This window comes from Parambassis ranga, chromosome 7, assembly GCF_900634625.1.
Source record: "Parambassis ranga chromosome 7, fParRan2.1, whole genome shotgun sequence".
NCBI classification, from domain to species: Eukaryota; Metazoa; Chordata; class Actinopteri; family Ambassidae; genus Parambassis; species Parambassis ranga.
The window spans coordinates 3,949,287-3,963,043 of NC_041028.1; the positions used below are offsets into that span (position 1 = coordinate 3,949,287).

Sequence of the window (13,757 nt, forward strand, 5' to 3'; positions counted from 1 at the left end):
CATTCTGGCCACACAGTGCCCCCTTTACTAAAGTTTACATGTTCATGCGTTTGAAATCAGCTCTGCTAATGTTAAACCTTCCTTTGTCTTTTAAGCTGGACTTGCTTTGTTGGCATTATTAGCGATCCTCATCCACGTGTAAATGGACCCTGTGCCTACTGACATAGAACCCATTCCTCATATCCCTCTCGCACCCCTCCTCTTTTTCATTGCCTCGGAGCGACATTGATAATAGGTTTGCATAAAGACACTGCCAATTAGATGTGTTCTCTGCTGTAATTATAGGCCAAAAGAGCACCAGGCTCACCTGTATGTTTTTTTTTCCAATCAAGAATCCCTCCCCAAGCATCTTCTGTTTAACTTAGCAAAAGTGAATTCAGCCTGTAAAGGTGGTCACCTTTATTAATCCCTTCAGACAGTGACCTGAATGTAAAAGGGTTAAAAAAAAAACGCTCTTATTGGTGCCAAATGTCACAGTCCTGGCATCTTTCAGTACAACCTAAAAACGACTCTTGTGTGAGATATGAGAGACCTTTGATCCAGTGACTTTCCAGCCAAATGGTCTTCACAATGCTCATGGCCACAGTCTGTCACCGCAGACTGTCTGTTATGCAGTGCAGTGCGCTCAGGGATTTCAACCCCATGTCATGTCTTAGTGCAGGTGCTGATATCTGAGATGTGTCACCGGAGTGCACACCTACAGATCATCTGACAACACAACAACACATCCTGTGTTTTAGAGGAGCCGTCACTGCAGGACAAGATGTGTGTGTTTAGTGTATGTGTGTATGTGTGTGTGTTTCCCAACAGGAGGAGAGAGGTTGAGAAGTTTTTTTTTTTTTCTAGGTGTCAGTGAAAGGGTAGAGTGTAGTGATGGATGTTCGGGCCAAGAAAGGTGAAAGGATGCGGTGTATTTTTGTGATTGATGGAAGCTGATTGATGGCTGGCTTCTATATGAAAAGCTTTCTGCTCAAGGTCGCAGGTGAAGGGTCATGCTTGGGACACCTGTGGTTAAGTGCTGCCTTATCATATGTCATCACACATTTTCGGGTGTGTACATTTGATTGTCGGTATACGGTGTGCATGTCTGTGTGTGGGTTGACCCCTGTGGGGAATAGGCTAAGCAGGCTAATTCCTCCACAGCCAGCACCTTTAGACCGGGTCAGCAGGGTATGATGGAAGGCAGAGATAAGCAGCAGGGTCATACACAGACAGGCGCAGCGCTGCATGGCTGCTCTGCATGGCTGCTCTGCATGGCTGCTCTGCATGCATGTAACTACTCTGACACATACAGGTCATAAACATAAGAGCGGGCCACAGCTAGAGCTCAAGGAGCTGACGCCAGCTGTTTGACCAAGGTGACATGCGATGCAGAACATGCCCTGAATAAAGATGCCATCCTGTCAACACACAAAAGATGAGATAAAGCGGACCAATTGCGTACATGTGTGACGTATTTTACATTTATATTTTTTGCTAATGCTGATGCACGCAAGCAAATCCTCCACAGCGTCAGTACAGCCTGTGCAGTATGGGTCTGCTTCTGTTTGTTTATAATTTCAAAAACTGAAGCATGCCAGGGGAGAGTGGTGGAATGCTGAGTGATTGATGTGCTTAGCTCTAGTAATACACATTCCCTTTCAGATAGGAAGTGCAACAGTGCTTAAAATCAATACCAGTGTTCTCCCACTGACTGCTTGAACAGCACTACAGCTAATTCAGGCCGCACCTGTCAGAGCTTGGGAAATCTTTCCCTACTCGGGCCTTACACTTTAATTTACACCCACAGCCTCTCCGGCTTCCATTTCCATTAAAGGGAGAGCCTGGCATTATGGCTTTAATGAAGGCCATGGCCAGGCTGTGATTTAAGATGGCCGTTACCCCGCACCTTCACTCCACAGGAGGGAACACACTTAAAGGGACAATTAGGATTTTTCTCTACTACATTCTTTCAGATAGCCATTCTTTCCCTTTGCCATTTTAAAGATGTTGCTTGAACTAATGGGATCTGACTGTGCTTGTGGGAGCAAGGTGAAAACAGAAGGAAAGAAAAGAATTGCTCTTTCAAATCTAGACAATAACATTTGATTTGACCTCATCATTGGCATAACATCGTGCTCCTGTTGAGAGCAGGCTTTCATTGTCCATCATAAATGACACAAATGTTTCCTTGAGGGGCTTTTTCAGAGGCTTTTGAATACTGACAGATGGAGTAACTATTGACTAGATGGTGTCACAGATTGGTCAGTGCAAAGAGCTAATGGACACCTGTGTGTTGTATAGCGATAGCTCATTATTTTGAGCATCCCCTAAACACCACATGGTTTCATGGAGCAGTTGCACATTAGTGTTCCTTGACTCGAGTGTTTATTTTAGAGGACTGTGTAACAGCAACCTATATCAATACTCAGCAGAGAGAGTGCTTCCTCCTCTGTCACATGTGTGTGTGTGTGTGTATTTATTTATCTCTTGCAGTAGACCTGTTGGAAGCTAAAGTAGTGAGTTTTGTTTCGACCATTTGTTTTGATTTCTACACAAGGTTTACAATCTGCAACGCATATATTTACACATGCTTAAATGACCAAAACACACACACACACACACTCTTTATCTTTTACACACATACACGCACACACACACATTGTATATTGAAACTATCAAACAATAAGCACTAGTCCTTGGAGGGCCCCACAATGACACTGAACCTAGCTGCCCCCATGTCCCAACGCAATAGCCCTCTTTCCTCCCACATTCACGGCAACAGCAACAGCAGCGGCAGCACTCCAAAATGAAACCAAGTCCCTTTAGACAGCTTCCAAAGACAATGCTTTTATTAAAACCTACAGCAGTGGCGCCACCCCAGAGGCACGGGTACACCAACAACAGAGTAGAGCAGAACTGAAAGGCAGCCTGAAATCTACTAATGACTGTTTGTTTGCTATTGTGTATGGAGTCTGTGCAATTCTTGGTGTGTGTGTGTATTTGTGTGAGAGACTGTAAGAAAGAAATAGATAGAAGGGATTTGTGTTTATGCATGTGTATACTTACGTAAATGTACTCATGCGTATTCACACTGTATGTCTGCAAATTTGAGACGCCGTGACTACGCATTCGAAATCGCATTTTGGGTGAACATATGCACACATTTATGAATGTGTATGGCATCTGTATGTGTGTGTGTGAACATTTGCGACTGTGTGTGATTTGAATTAAAAATAGAGTCCTTGTGTATACTGTGTGACAGAGGTAGTATCTGGGTGAGTCTGCCACTGTGAATAAGACCTCCCTAGGCCTATGTGTAAACTCTGTTTCTGTCACCAAGTCTGGCAAATGGTGTGAGAAAGTGCTGGACTGTCTCTCTCTCTCTCTCTCTCTCTCTCTCTCTCTCTCTGTGTTGGGGTGGGGGCTGATATGGTAGGATGTGCCTGAGAAGGGCGTCTGATAGTGTTTGGTCCTAATGCTTTGTGGCACTGGTTGGCTGGCAGAGTTTCAGAGGAGAGTGGAAAAGGACAGGAGCAGCAGGAGCAGGAGAGGGATGGAAAAAAGGAAGGGAAGTGAAGGGAAGGTACAAAGAAAAAGAGATGCATACAGAAACAAAGGAATGAAAGATTAAGGTATTTGATAAGAACACATTGGTATGAAGACAGTAGGACATGTGGGACTGATTCAAGGTAGAACTTATGAAAAAAGCCAGCATGTCAAGTAAATTTGAAGAGACTGTTTGGTGAGGTGAGCTAGTGTGAATGCCTTCATCTCTCCCCTCTGCTTGTCCTTCTTCTCTTCTGTTGTTTTTTTATCCCAACTTATTATCAGCAAAACTTTAGTGTGCTGCACAGTGACATTTGGTCGCCCCATTGTGTCAGCCCCTGGAGGACATTGTACACCCACTGCTTTCACCCAGTCAACAGCCCTGACAAGGACAGCTACGCCCACCTGGGGCCTTGCGGGCTGGGTGAAATAAAGCCCACTGGGGAAAGAGGCAGAGAGGACAGGAGTGAGGTTAAACCCGGAGAGCATGGAGTAAGACTGAATGAAAGAGAGAAAATGAAAAATGGTCATGAAGGAAGAGTGAAGATGATTGAGCGAGAGCAGTTTAGAAAATGGAAACATGTCGATAAGAGAAGCGAACAGACGAGATGGAGATGGTAGGAATAGTGATGGATTGGGTGAGGAGGAGAAGGAGTGGTGGGGGATTTACGCAAATAGACGAAAGAGCGGCAGAAAGATGGAATAGAGGGGGATTGAGCTGACATTGGGTGAGGGAGAGAAAAAAGAGAAAAAATAGTGTGAGTAAACAACAGATAGAGATGGAGGGAGGTGAGCAATGGATTCAACTGACAGATAGAGAAAAGTCCTGTGGTTCTGGGGCATGGGAGGGAGAATGCAAACGGTCAATAGATTACAGCTTGTGCTGTGCCAAGTGCCTGGGCCTCAGACTCCTAGCCAACTTAATAGTGCCGCTTGTTTGTCTGTCCTCTAAAGTAATGCCCAAGCCGAGCCCAGGGAAGCAGCCTGAGCCTGAGGCTAGTGGAAATGGACAGGGGACTAGATATATGTTAGTTCACATTCCAGCTGCTGTATATTACCCCGGCCAACTTACCCAAGAGACCATTCAATAGAACATCTAGAACATCATCTAACTTTATCAGCTTTATTCCCTCCACACTCAATGGGGCTGCTGCTAAAGGCCAAGATGGGTAGAATCAGTTCTAAAACTTAAACATTCTTATCATAAGACTCTTTTTGTAAGACATTAAAGTGGTCGTGTTAAAGTGCCAGAGTACAGACAAAAGCTGAATGAAAAATAAGCACGGCGAGACTCGCTTCGTATGCCAGTATGGAGAAAGAGGTAGAGGGGAGGAAGGAGTGCAGCCAGTAGCTGGCCACAGGAGAGAGGGGATAAATAAATAGAGGAGGAAGTTGATGTCAAGCAGGTGTTCAAGGAGAAAGTGTCAGCCAAGCGGGCCGAGATGGGGAGAAGTGCTGCCTCTGCAGCCTGATAATAAAGACTTAATTCAATTAGCGCTTCTGCACCGGTGAGCAGCGTGCAGGCTGGCTGTCGTGGAGCAGGCCATAGACACAGCTGAGCTCACCCTCCGCCACCTAGACGACCAGTCATACCCCAACCCAGCTCCCTCCCTCCCACTCTCTCTCTCTCTTTCTCTCCCTCTGGCTCTCTCTCTTACTGAAAGTAGACCTAACGTATTATTCACACCTGAGTCACGGAGCGGTCCAGACACTAAACCTTGCTTACACTCCTCTCCTACACACCCTGACACACTGCCTTCTTCTCATACCTCACCCCTCAAACTCAGCTCTCTTCACCTCATCTTCTTTTACCTTGATTTTCTATTTTAAACCCCCCCCCCCCTCACCCCACGCTCTCCACCCCCTCTTGAACCATCCTCTTCCATCTCATCACACTGCTCTGTTAGTGCCGAATCGCCGTATGTTGGCCAGTACATTAAGGATTGAGAATGCAAGTCCCTATTTTCAGCCCATCGGGCCCCGGTGCACAGTTGGGTGCCGTCCTGTAGGCATATGGTGTAACGGATAGCAGATTTTGGGCCTTTTGAAAGCCATAGGGGGCATTTTCGTCAAAAACAGCTTCCCATCCCACGCACCTCTCCTTGCCATTCTCTGGAACATGGTTTACCACTGTGTGTTTTGGGTGTGGTCAGAGAACGTCTGTTCCTGACCACACCCGATGAGCAGTACAGAAGCACCACAGCACAGAAATGTGTTCCCACACATAGGTGGAAGGTGGAGGATGGGGGATGGAGGAACAGGAAGTGACACGAGAGGAACACGAGGAGGAGGAGGAGGAGGAGGAGGAAGGGACAGGACACACTGCTTCAATGATACTGTTTGCTGTTATGTAAAAGAAGGAGAAAATAGGTCCTGGATGGCTGCCAGAGAGCTGGGTGAATCACCAACACAGAACAGGCACGACATGAGTGTGCATAAACACACACACACACACACACTGGCACACATTCTGTCCTATTTCTTCGCCCCAACTGAGCTTCCCAGTACAGGAAGTACAGCGGATGATGAGTTGCCATGTGGCACTATTAAATGTGTAAAAATGTCAAATAGCAGGACTGACCCTTGCACCTTTTCATCATTTAGCATCCAAGAGCAGCAACCTGGCTTGCTATGTGCCTTCAGTATAAAGGCTATTGATAAAGAGAGCTTTCAGATGCACCTCTTATTTACTTAACCTTTGCCCATTACCCAACTGGCTGACCTCCACAGTTTGTTGTCATGCCTAACTTAATGTTTTTCCTATTTGGTTCTTTTTTATATAAGCAGATGGCTGTTCCCTTGAGCACTGGCTCACTCAGTGTGAAACACTTGGGGCACTTTTACCTGTCTTAGTGTGGAATAGAAACATCACTATTACAATTGTATTTAATGGATACCCCTGACTGCTCTGTCAGTCAGTACTTTACTCAAGGCAGGACCCTTACTACTTTAACTGCTTCATTAAAGATGGGAGAGGGTAGAGAAGGTGGAATGTGCAGAATGGCCATGTATTAATTTTGCATTAGTGAATTAATCAATTCAAATATAAGTCAATTGATAAATTATTCAAATCTTTTTTGTCATCCACATTTGAGAGGAGTGTGCTGAAGGAAAGGTGAGAACCATTTCAGATTGGATTAATTAATATTCATGACATTTAAAAAAAAGAAAAATACCTATCAATTCAACATCCATTTTTTTTTTAATACTTGCATAATTAAATGTGTTCGAGAGAGACAATTCCCACAATGATACAATTCCCTACAATAAAAAAGTAAAGGGTTTGATTTCTCTTGTCTCCCTCATCCCTATCAGAATAACTACTACAATTCTAATCTTGCAGCCTTTTAATACTGCAGCTTGACTGATAGAAGAGAAATAAATAAATGAGTAGATGATGAATCTTCCACATCATGAGCAAAAATAATTAACAAACTAGTGCAAAATCCATGCCCTCCACCTGCAACACACTGCCTAGAAGTCTTGTATTTGTTGTACTGTATTATTACTTATTTACTTACTTTCTTTAGTTTTTCATCATTTCTCGGTGCAGTTAATCATCTTTATTTTTTTCTGATTGCCAGAGGTTGGTGCTGAGGAGAGTTATGGAGACAGGTCAGCGAAGATTTAAAGTAGCCTTGTGCCTGACCCAAAAGGAAACTGCTGGATGCATTAACATGATAGCAATATGATTATGTCAGAATGGACATGAAGGGTTTCAATTATTTACAGGTGATGTGCCAGTTGAATTGGCAATAAAGTGGCTCGTAAATTACCCCCTCTGTCTAATCAAGCCTCCAGCGGAATAATGAAGAAAGTACTGTCCTCTACCAAGCTCTCGCTCTGTCTCCTCTTTCTATCTTCAGTATTTTGGTGGGGGGGTTGGCTACTTTCACAGTGGGATGATGACACTCTCCAAATGACATTGGTTGAAAGGCAAGAAATGTGCCAGTGAGCGCAGGTTTTAAACCTCTCCACTTCATCACTGCTCAGTGCTTTATTGCGCTTTATGTCACCAGACAATGATACAGTGACAGCCAAGCATCAAATGTGCAGCACCAGCACCTAATGTGCACCCTGGTTTTGTGCCTGAAAGAGAGAAAGAGAGAGAGAGTCAGAGACAGACATATAGACACGCAGAAACAGACAGAAAACTAGACAGGAAAATAAAGGGAATGCTGTTATGTTTTGCATGGTGCTGCTCCAATGAAGACCTCCCAACAGTAGCTGCTCTGTTTAGACAAAACCAACACCTCACACATGAATGACAGAACAAGTTGACTGCCAGTGGTTCCCAAAACAACATATAATGCTGTTTGGACTCCTTAGCCAAATGCCAAGGTGGATGGTGCCATCATAACCAACACCACGTCCATTTCAGAGTTGTAGGGTTTGTGACAAATGCTGGAGGTTTACTTTAAAGTTGAATGCTAAACCCAAGTTACAGGAAGTTACAAAGACACATAATATTCGATTAACAGAAATACATTATTGTATGTATGTATTTGTACTTACTGTATTGAATTTACTTTACTGTATTGAAAGAACTGACACAATCGACAAGTTCTAACCACTAGGAACCCACCCAATCAGATACCAACCCACCTGCCCACCTTTTCTCTGTCTTCCTATTGACCTCAGTGCTGATTTCTTTGCACCACAACCCATGTTAACAATCTTACAGAGGCTCCCAGCTGTATTGGATGATTATATATTAAAGCTATTTTAAGGAAACAAAGACATGGATTCACCTTCTCCACTCAATACCATCGCAATCCATAATCACCTCTAGGCAGTTTTACTGAAGAAGCAAAAGAGCGAGAGTAAAGAGAGCTAGATTTGACAGGAAGATGGCGAGGCAAAGGGGAAGTGAGATAAAAGTGAAATGTAATGGAGAGAGAGTACCACCTACCGTTGTGTGTCTTCTGGCAGAGGAATCATTTGGAGGAGAAGACAGGGTGGTCTGTACTCAGCTAGTGCCTTAGCTCTGTTTCTCTCCCCGAAGAAGTGAATCTGGGGTGACTGCACCCACAATTAGGGCATGAGAGGATTAGTGGCGAGTGGGTAGGTGGTTGGGGGCTGTTTTTTGTTTGCGTGCTTACTATTTCTTGCCATGCATTGTGGCAGTGGATCTGTGTTTTTTTTTTTTTTTTTCTATCCCATGTTCGCAAAAATAGAAACATCACAAACAACATAACAAGCTAATGTGCAAGTGGAGAAGAGGGCAAAATAAGAAGCCCAGTGTGTGCTGTGCTCCTGCATGTGTTTGCACTTTTATGCTTGCCTTTCTCCAACTTTCCTTATCACCATGTACATAACATGCCCTGGGTGCCTGTTTGTTCTCTGTTCCCTTTCTTAATGCCTTTACAGACGCCAAATCCCCAGCAAACCCCCTGAATGTCTGAACATCCTCCATCTTTGCATCTATTTCAAATGCATTTCATTTTCTTACAGACAAACACAGAGCTCACATGGGGAGACAAACATTAGGGTTATTATGAGTTTAAAGCACTTAAAAGCTTTTGGCCACCCTGACACTAAGCGATGTAAGGGTCCAGAGGAACAGGAAAGCATCACGCTCCATTTTTTTAGAAAGAGGCAGGTCCCAGATGTGTGTACCTGAGTGTTTATAATTGTGCATGAGTAGATTTGTGTTTTATATACATATATAATCATGCCAGGACTTTCTCTAGGAGCCCTTTGCTATACCTTTAACACTCCTGAGCGTGCCTTGCGGTACACTGTATTAGCTCACTGCTCTGCCACAGTCAGATTCTGTATCGCAGCATCTTAGGCAGACTCTTTAGAGCTCTCTCCCTTAGGTCACACATGGAATTTAAGAGCTTTTCTGAGGCAAAGAGGTGTGACTCGCCCTGAGACTCCCCTCTCACTCTTTCTCTGCATCTGCGTCTCTCTCTCTCTTACTTATTTCTCCTCACTTTATTTCCCCTGCTTTGCTGCTCCACTCAAGAGTCATGGGGCGCACACTCAGCGGTAAACCAATTTCATTTAGTATGTTTTCACATTTTTATCCAATCATGGCATGCTCAGAGGTTTCAAAAGCCACATGACACTTTTATTGGGGCCTAATTAAGGATCTCTGATTTAATCCATGTAATTTAATAGAGATTAGTCATGGGTGTGGGGCTTTGGGTTTGTGCATAGGCAATCTGATGCATTGTAACCCCAGTATTCTACAGCAGCAGGTCAGGGTTAAAGGGCTTTGCATTGGGTCTAATATTAACTAATGTGTGGTGTCCACATCTGGAAATTTGGATGTACATGCTTGTCTAACTGACAAGCTTTTATTATGGAACAGTCAGGTGGTTTCACTGCCACTGGCAGATCAGTCTGTAGTGTAAAGGCATCCGCCCTGTAATTGCCTCTTGGCTTACGCATTGTTTTCATTCATTTGCCTCTGTGCATACAAAAAGTGTTCGAAGTTGTTTCACTCGTAAGTTTTGTTTTTAGAGGTGTGTGTGTGTCTACATTATAGAATGATTTGTGCAGGGTGCCTCATTGTAATTGTTCACACTTGGGGCTCTGATAAATTTTAGCTTCGACTTGGATTGTAATAATTTCAGCTGTTCTCGCTGGAGGATTGAAGTGAAATGCTTAGCAGCATTTTCTAAGCCTTGAATGAGAGTGAGAGAGAGAGAACTGCCTAGTATTGTTCTGTCCTTTTTTTAGTACCCTTTCACAGCTCTCTATCCAGCCAGTGTTGTGACGCAGTGTGTTGAGCAGAGAGAAAGCAGAAGAGCTGAGAGTGGCCCGGGTTGGCTAGGGTGAAGGATCGCGTGCTGGGAGGTGTCTAGACGCTCTGGGATAACAGGCCAGACAGACAGAGCAAAGGAGACTGGCGAAGGAGTCTGGGCCAGAGGGAGGCCATGTCGAGGGCATGGCTGGATGGGCGCCTTATCTAAAATCACGTCTAGTCGCTGTTGATTTCAGCTTCTGGACACTAACGGCATTGACATTTGACAAGGAGAGCAGCCACTTCCTGGCCCAACACACCATCACTCAGTCTTGCTTCAGTCAGTGACATCTCCCTCTGTTTCAACACTGACGGTATGCCCTGACTCAGTGTTGTGCTGCATATAAAATGCAGTACCACAACCAAAGCAGTCAACCAGTAATATTTGTATTCACTGTAAAATCTGCAAAAACTCACATTATTTCATGAAAGCCACTCTCTGGCAGTCAACCTAGATATACACTCTGTTGGAGACTTCCTGTCTGGCTCTGTCATGCTAAACTACATAGCTTTCTTCTGTAAAGTCACAAATTCAGGGGATCTCTTGACTCTTATATGAGGTAAGAGGTTTTTTTTCCCCTGTTTTTCTAGCAAATCCGTGGCAGATGAGGGGAAAAAATGTGATGACTAATGTCTCCTATGTGTAGGACTTGGTCTCATCTCTCTCCTGCTCATTATGCCTGAGCCCTATGACAGTTTGGAGGACGTCGGAGGCATTGCCACATTGGCCATATGCTTTCCACGGCTCCTATCTGTCAGAATGTCAGGACATGGTGGGGGTGCGCTTTTCTGCACCAACAGAGGAGCGGAGCGCAACACTACAGGAGGGCCTCATTACCGACACACCCCAGCAAAAGAGACTCGGGGACGGGCGAGAAGACATACTGAGCGCTGTGTTTAGAACCAGAGGGTGAGCCATTTAAAAAGCACTCAACCCAAGCAACTGCTCCTCCCTCCCTCTAGCTCCATTATCTCAGCAGAAAAATGTGACAGAGGATTTTTTGAAGTAGATGCGTTAACAAATTAACAAAGTAATTAAGGCAAACAAATTGATTCCCACAACATTTTAATTGAACTTTTGCCTTTGTGTCTCCATCTGGCCAATCCCCACTCAACCACAGCCCAACACCCCACAAGTTTATCTTGACTGCCGTTAGGGAACTTATATTGTGTCTCACACTCTCTACAAAGCCAAGATTGACATTTATTCTTCCTCTGGCATTTGAAGATGTCATAGTGCTTGCTTTTTTGTAACAAGTGACACACACAGAAGCCTTTTTTTCTTTCTTTACCCCCCAAATATTTGCCATAGCTAGTATCAATACGTTTTCTGTATGTGTCATTTTGCTCTTAGTAAGGCTCTGCAGGGCATAGCGATCCCAGTTGTGCAAGGTAATTCACAACAGAAGGTGGTTCTCAGCCCTCCTTCACCATTGATCCATTAAATTTATATTGGGCACCTGCTTTTAGATGATCAAGACAAAAATCAAACTGGTGCCCCTGACAATCTGCAATCTATACCATCCGAATTAGGCTGCATTAGTGATCTGGTTGCTTCTCGCTTAGGTAGTTTAAACAACTCATTCAAGGGAATCTCTATACGAAATTAGGCAACATTTAAAGTTTTTCTTCTTTATGACTTTTCAGGGGAGATATTATTGCTCAGCGGGGGTAACGTCACCCTTCAGTTCACTAATGTCTATCAGAGCAGCTCATTGAAATCTACTTTATTTTAAAGCTGCTGTGTGCTTTTGTGTAGAAAATGTTTATTTACAATTCATTCCTACATAGAAAAGATAGCTTGATGGTCACAGATATCTCAATATTAGTGCCCAGCAGCAATGCTCTGTTATAATAACATCATCAGGGACCATGAGTGTATTTGTATCTAAAATATTCATGATGTTTAACATCGTCACATAATTGTGGAGGATGGGAATAAGTCTTCAGAAATGGAAACTGGACATCTGATGCAAACTGCTCATCTGTATAACTGCATCCATGCGAGTAGTGTTTGTCACAATGATGGGAATTATCACAGTTCCAAACTTTGCAACTTGTCTGACTGACTTGATTGCAGAGTTCAGTTTGCACTCTGCTTTCACAGTGATGACCACAAGTTCAGGGGAGATCCGGTCCGGATAGAGAGGGTGGGGCTCATTGCAGCGCCATGTCCTCTAATTAAATTCCTCAGTCCCATGTAGTGTGGAAGCTAGCGGCTCGGCAGATGTAGCGCCATGTTAAACTTTATGTTGCTTGAAAATGGCTTCCGCTCCAAGTGCATTTCAGACAGAGATGGTTTGACTGTAAAATGATGTGTTTTATGGCACCGTTATCGGGGCGATATTCCTTAAAGATGCAGCGTAGCACACTGTGGCATTCTCTGTCTGCAGGAAGGAGCAAATTGATATGAACAGATCAACAGAGCTATGCCCTTCTGGACGTCCTTGGCACCATACTTGGCCCTGAAATTGATTTCTCTCCATATCTCCTATGCCAAAAAAGTCTCATTCAGAGATTTTATACTCCCACTGCTGACACATTTTGTTCAGGTTTGGAGAGGATGTGCTGTTGGAATGTCATTCATTCCCTCCCATATTTTTTTCCTGCACTTTTTAAGTAACCTAATAGTCTCACGCTGTATTTGATAGTGGTATTTGTCAGTTTTGTGTATGTGAATGTGTGTGCATGCATGTGTGAGCTCTCTCTCTCTCTGTATAAATTGCCAGAAGCAAAGAGATTGCTTTTGATTTAATGGCTATTGTGCTTGACTTTGTGTGTGTTCCTCTGTAGAAGTAGTGTGTCCTTCCCCTGCCTCTGCTGTGGCGGGTAAACTCTCTCAGTCCAACATTATTTAACACATGCACGTACTTACACACTCACACAAACACACATATCATGCCTTGGCTATGCTCCATTAAGTGGCCTGTGTCTTAAACAGGAGGCTGACGTAAATGCTGTGCTTGGGAATATAGGACAGGTTGTGTGTATGTGTGTGTCTCTGTTTGTGTATCTCCGGTCTCTGTTTTATTTTCAATGTCCTTATTGTCTCTCCCAGGGGACCCCGTTACACACACACACACATACACACACACACACTTCTCTGTATTTGTGGCCTGCTGAATTCTATTGATCCAGTTATGAGGGCTTGAATGTCTGAAGAGGAGACCAGAGAGAGAAAAAGAGATGACAAAAGACAACATTTGTGTCCTCATATGTGCTTTGCAGTGTGATTATGACTGTTCAGAATCCCAAATGTCGCTCTGTGGTACAAATTTTAGGTGTGGCATTTTTTTTTTTACAACAGATGCTGTAAATAAAGATTTACAACTTGCCTGCATCATGCTAAGGCATAAACTTTCCAGTTAACTATCTGGTTGTAACCAACAAGAAGAAACTGAAGTAACAGCAAGCAAAAGGTCACACACTCCACAGATGGCAAACTATGGTTGAATTTTACAGTTTGAACAACTTT

The 13,757-nt window shown here is 43.8% G+C and overlaps 1 protein-coding gene across 3 annotated transcripts in view; it reads left to right on the top strand.

The window, feature by feature from the left end:
• The window catches only part of camta1a (calmodulin binding transcription activator 1a), a 253,255-nt gene that overhangs the window by 114,050 nt on the left and 125,448 nt on the right, over window positions 1-13,757 (top strand). The gene's annotated exons all lie outside the window — the stretch shown is intronic.